Source organism: Salvelinus sp. IW2-2015, linkage group LG31 (assembly GCF_002910315.2).
Source record: "Salvelinus sp. IW2-2015 linkage group LG31, ASM291031v2, whole genome shotgun sequence".
NCBI classification, from domain to species: domain Eukaryota; kingdom Metazoa; phylum Chordata; class Actinopteri; order Salmoniformes; family Salmonidae; genus Salvelinus; species Salvelinus sp. IW2-2015.
Window position 1 is genome coordinate 19,827,458 of NC_036870.1, and position 6,106 is coordinate 19,833,563.

Sequence of the window (6,106 nt, forward strand, 5' to 3'; positions counted from 1 at the left end):
CACTAGTGCGCATGTGCATTTCCTATTAGGTGTAGTAACGTAACACTGTCGTAATACATCACCGCTTAGTAACAGCATAGTAACTAATATAAACAGATGTAGATCCCAGATACTACACACTCAAGGAAGAATAAGCATATATTAGGCAAGCAGCACAGTCCCATTGATTACCTTAGTGTTAGCTCAGAGAGTGGTAATAACCCTGGTTCCTTTATGGATGTCATGCTGTCCAAGCGCGAGGGCTATACTATTCCCCTGCAGTGCCACCAGCATGAGGCAGCCATGGTCGGAGACGCCTTCCATGATCAGGTCTGTAACTTTATAGTTGTCTACCAGAGTCAGCCAGGAGAGGACGTGATTCTACTGACAGTGACTCTACTGACAGGGGTGGCCGGCAGTGGGAAGACCACTTTAGTGAGACGGCTGGTTCACGTCTGGATCAGGGCCTCAGACTCCCAGAAGCTAGTCCTGTCTCTATCCTTCAGAGAGCTCAATCTACTCAGTGAGCCTCAGAGCCTGCTGGAGCTTCTCCTAACGCACTACAGCCACCTCAAACCTGTTCTGGACGAATTTGTCAACTCCCAACATGGCCATATCCTGCTCATCTTGGACAGGCTCAATGAGCTTCCCCTTGACTTTGAGAGGACCCCCAAGTGCTCGGACCCGAAGCGGAAGCTGGACATGGGGGAGATGGCGGTGAACTTGATCAAGGGACACCTCCTTCCTAGTGTCTCCACCCTGGTGACCTCGCGGCCACACGCCCTCTCCAAGGTCCCACCCCTGCTGGTGACCCAGCTCTACAGCGTCCTGAGCTTCTCCCCTACTCTGAGCAGAAGTGCAGCTCTCCCCCGGTGGCCGATGCCATGTGGGGCTGCGTGTTCTCCTGCCAGACCTTCCAGTGCATGTGCCGTATCCCGGCCTTCTGCATGATCATTGCTATTGCCCTGCATGATTGTGCGCTCTACTGCCTCAGCCAAGACACCACCACCCTGCCCTGTACAGCTACTCCAACCCCCTGCACATCCTCCTCCTCCATTTTTCCCAGTATGATGTTTATTAGTGACAACGCCAAGCACATCACCATTACAGAAATCTACTGCTTCTTCCTCAAGTCCGTCTTAGTGTTCCATGGAGGGGGCCACAGTCAGAAGTGCTGCAGCCCAACTTGTCTCCAGGAGGCCCCTTGGGTCCTACAGGAGCTCTGGCCCATGCTCAGAGACCTGGGAGCCCTGGCCTTCAAGGGTCTGCTGGAGCGACGCTTCCTCTTCGACTAGGCTGGTCTGAGCTCTTTCTCCTTAGACTGCAGCGGGCAGTCCAAGATCTTCCTGGTGGAAGACCAGAGGAGCTTCCAGTTCATTCACACCACTGTGCAGGAGTTCCTTGCTGCTCTGTACTACGTCCTGCAAGCCCTCTCTGGCTCAGACCTGTTCTCAGGGCTCAGCACACCTGCTGGTGTAGCCCTGTATCCAGTCACCCTGCACAAAGTGTTCACCTCCTTTGCTAATAAAGGAGGTGAACACTTTGGATTGCAGGTAGCCTAGTGGTTAGAGCGTTGGACTAGTAACTGTAAGGTTGCAAGATCGAATCCCCGAGCTGACAAGGTAAACATCTGTCATTCTGCCCCTGAACAAGGCAGTTAACCCTCTGTTCCTAGGCCGTCATTGAAAATAGGAATTTGTTGTTAAATGACTTGCCTAGTTAAATAAAGGTGTAAAAAACTAAACAAAAAGTAAAATACACAGATACATCAAAAAGGCTTTCTCCTATGGTGGACACCATCAGTCTGGTCACATGGACTTCTTCTGCAGATTTGTATCTGGCCTATTGGTACCTCAAACCCCTATCATCCTGGATGGAGGATCACAGCAACTCCAATCTCCTTCCTCTGTCCCTGCCCTCTCCTCCTCAGTTTCTCCAAAGCCTACTCCACTCCCAGCTCCATTGTGGCAGACTGATTCCAGAGAGGCAGGTCAACGTGTGCCACTGCCTGTACGAGGCCCAGACCAGTCTGGCCCGGCCAAGAGGGACTGGAGCAAGCTGGCCTTCCTGCTGCAGCTGATCCCAGACCTGCAGGATCTGAATCTGGAGGCCCAGGGACTGGATGCAGAGGGCCTGTGAAGATTGCTGCCTGTACTCCCTCTCTTCAGCACCTTCAGGCTGGTGCAGACCCCTCTTGGTCCAGAGGGGGCAGCTGTGTTAGCCCGTGTCGTGCAGAGCCCAGACTGCCTTGTTGAGAGACTGTGGTTGGAGGAGACAGGACTGGGTTGTGAGGGATTCAAGGTGCTTACAGAGGGATTGAAAAACAACCTCACAGTGGTCAACCTCAGGATGGCCATCAATCAAATTGGCGATGTGGGAGCAGGCTATCTGGCGGATCTACTGCGGAACATGGACTAGCCCACTTAAAGATATCAGGCTCCATGACAACCAGGTCACTGACAAGGGAGCAGAACTCCTCATGAAAGCGCTGACAGAGAATATCACTCTGGAAAACCTCTAGATGTTTGACAACAAGTTCTCTAAGGAGGGAGTCAGGAAACTGAAGGAGTTCACCAGGAGCAGGCCTCACCTGGACATCAAAGGGTTAGTGAACTAGCCCACACCAGCCCAACGCGGGTCAGCTTACACCAATGCCCAACACGGGCTAGCCCACACCAGCTGAACATGGACTAGCCCACACCACAGATGGAGTTAAGATGTTCCGGATAAACGTCAATATATTGACAAAGTGGAGTCGCAATTCATTGCTCTTCCTAATATTTATGTATTTCATAACTCCATTCTTTTACTTTGAGACTTTTTTGTATTGTTTGAATTGTTAGATATTACTGCACTGTTGGAGCTAGGAACACAAGCATTTCTCTACAACCACAATAACATCTGCTAAGTATGTGTGCGCAAGCAATAACATTTGATTTGACTTTGATTTGGCCAGCCCACACCTATGTCCAACACCGGCTAGCCCACACCAGCCGAACACGGCCTAGCTTACACCAGCCCAATACAGACTAGCCCACACCAGCCCAACACAGGCCAGCCCACACCAGCACAACACAGGCCAGCCCACACCAGCCCAACACAGGCCAGCCCACACCAGCCCAACACAGGCCAGCCCACACCAGCCCAACCGGCAGCCTACACCAATGCTCAACACAGGCTAGCCCACACCAGCCCAACACAGACCAGCACACACCAAGCCCAACACGGGCCAGCCTACACCAATGCTCAACACAGGCTAGCCCACACCAAACCCACACTAGCCCAATACGGGCTAGTCTGCAAAACCCAACACAGGCTAATCCTTAGCAGCCCAACACGGGCCAGCCCATACTAACCCCAAAAAGGGGTAGCCCACTCCAACCCCAGCACGTGCCGGCCCAATCAAAGCCTAGCTAGAGGCAGGGGCTCATTAGAATATATGGGGGCTTGGTTTGCACACAGTTATTTTTGTGCAACTGTTACTGAGAGTGTTGTTCCCGTTTAAGTGTTCTGTTGTGTGATGCCCACATTTCTTTGCTTTTTGTACACTGCCAATGATAAAAATAGACTGTATGTGACTATTCCAGAAATCCAGAAATGTGATGTGAGAAATATAAAAGTTTCCCTTGTAAAAATATATGTATGATAGTAACTTGGTTGTCTTTCTGATACAATGTAACTCGTACCGTAAATACCTTTAAGGCTTGAAACGTATGGAATTTATGCATTGAATTAAATTGTAATAAAAATACAAGGGTGCATCAGCCCAATCTGGGAAGCCTACATGGGGCTAATATTTTAGCCCGCAATGGGTCCACTTCGTGCCAATGTGGGCATGTTTGTTGGGCCACACAGGGCAAATGCCTTAGGGGCCAATTTGAAGCTGATGAGCAAAGGCACATTGGCCCAATGTGGGCAGCCTACATGGGGCCAATCATTTAGCCCACATTGGGTCCACTTCGTGCCAATGTGGGCATGTTTGCTGGGAACTGACATGGTGCTTTTCCCCATGACCCCAGGATCAGTGTAAATGATAGACTCTTCTTGTGAGATAACATTAGTTTAAATACACATTGAAATATACAAAAAAAGATGGTAATGACTCAAGGCTCTTTGACTTGACATGTCACATTATTTACAGGGCCAGATCAGCAAGGGAGGATTGTGGTGATAATTCTAACCAAAAGGAGAGAGACTATTCTTCAAAATAACTTTATTTTAAGATTTATGACTAAGTCACAGAAGACAAGCCTTTATCAGTAAAAATACTAACATATAACAAACATTCTCTGAGTAAAACAGCATAGTATGTCTAATTAAACAGTATAGTATGTAATTCATATTTAATTTCCACCACAGAATAGAGTATGCAGGTGTTTTCATTGTTTAGTGCCTTCAGATTGTGTTACAGCCGGAATTAAAAATTGATGAAATATGTTTGTTTTCAATACCCCATAATGACAAAGTTAAAACATGTTTTTAGACATTTTAGCAAATGTATTGATAATGAAATACAGAAATATCTCATTTATATAAGTATTCATACCCCTGAGTCAATACATTGTAGAAGAACCTTTGGCAACGATTACAGCTGTGAGTCTTTCTGGGTAAGTCTCTAAGAGCTCCCGAGTGGCGCAGCGGTCTAAGGCACTGCATCTCAGTGCTAGAGGCATCACTACAGACTCTGGTTTGATCCTGGGCTGTATCACAACCGGCCGTGATCGGAAGTTCCATAGGGCGGCGTACAATTGTCCCAGCGTTGTCTGGGTCCGGGGAGGGTTTGGCTGGGGTAGGCCGTCATTGTAAAATAAGAATTGTTCTCAACTGACTTGCCTAGTTAAATAAAGGTTAAATAAAAACAATTATACAAATAAGAGCTTTCCACACCTGGATTGTGCAACATTCTTTCAAAAATTCTTCAAGCTCTGTTAAATTGATTGATGATCATTGCTAGACAACCATTTCCAGATCTTGCCATAGACTTTCAAGTAGATTTAAGTCGAAACTGTAACTCGGCACCTCCGGAACATTCACTTCATTCTTCTTGGTAAGCAACTCCAGTGTAGATTTGGCCTTTTATTTTAGGTTATTGTCCTGCTGAAATGTGAATTCATCTCCCAGTGTCTGGTGGAAAACAGACTGAACCAGGTGGTTTTCCTCAAGGATTTTGTCTGTGTTTAGCTCCATTCCGTTTATTTTTTATCCTGAAAAACTCCTCAGTCCTTAACTATTACAATCATACCCATAACATGTTAAACTCAGGATGCATGCAGGCTTCCTTCTTTTCACTCTGTCAATTAGGTTAGTATTCTGGAGTAACTAAAATGTTGTTGATCCATCCTCAGTTTTCTTCTATGACAGCCATTAAACTCTGTAACTGTTTTAAAGTCACCATTGGCCTCATGGTGAAATCCCTGAGTGGTCTCTTTCTTCTCCAGCAACTGAGTTAGTGTAACGGATGTGAAATGGCTAGCTAGTTAGCGGGTACGCGCTAGTAGCATTTCAATCAGTTACGTCACTTGCTCTGAAACGTATTAGTAGTGTTACCCCTTGCTCTGCAAGGGCCGCGGCTTTTGTGGAGCGATGGGTAACGACGCTTCGTGGGTGTCAGTTGTTGATGTGTGCAGAGGGTCCCTGGTTCGCGCCCGTGTCGGGGCGAGGGGACGGTTTAAAGTTATACTGTTACATTGGTGCCGTGACCCGGATCACTGGTTGCTGCGGAAAAGGAGGAGGTTGAAAGGGGGGTGAGTGTAACGGATGTGAAATGGCTAGCTAGTTAGCGGGTACGCGCTAGTAGCATTTCAATCAGTTACGTCACTTGCTCTGAAACGTATTAGTAGTGTTACCCCTTGCTCTGCAAGGGCCGCGGCTTTTGTGGAGCGATGGGTAACGACGCTTCGTGGGTGTCAGTTGTTGATGTGTGCAGAGGGTCCCTGGTTCGCGCCCGTGTCGGGGCGAGGGGACGGTTTAAAGTTATACTGTTACATTAGGAAGGAGGCCTGTTACTTTGTAGTGACTAGGTGTATTACCGGTACCTGAGCATGAGCATGTATTACCGGTACCTGATACATCATGCTCAAAGGGATATTCAGTCATAAAAAAAATGTTTTTTACTCATCTACCAATA

The 6,106-nt window shown here is 47.7% G+C and overlaps 1 pseudogene; it reads left to right on the forward strand.

The window, feature by feature from the left end:
- The first annotated feature begins 213 nt into the window (after positions 1–213).
- On the forward strand, positions 214–2,596 carry LOC139023382 (NLR family CARD domain-containing protein 3-like; annotated as a pseudogene).
- The last annotated feature ends 3,510 nt before the right edge of the window (positions 2,597–6,106 follow it).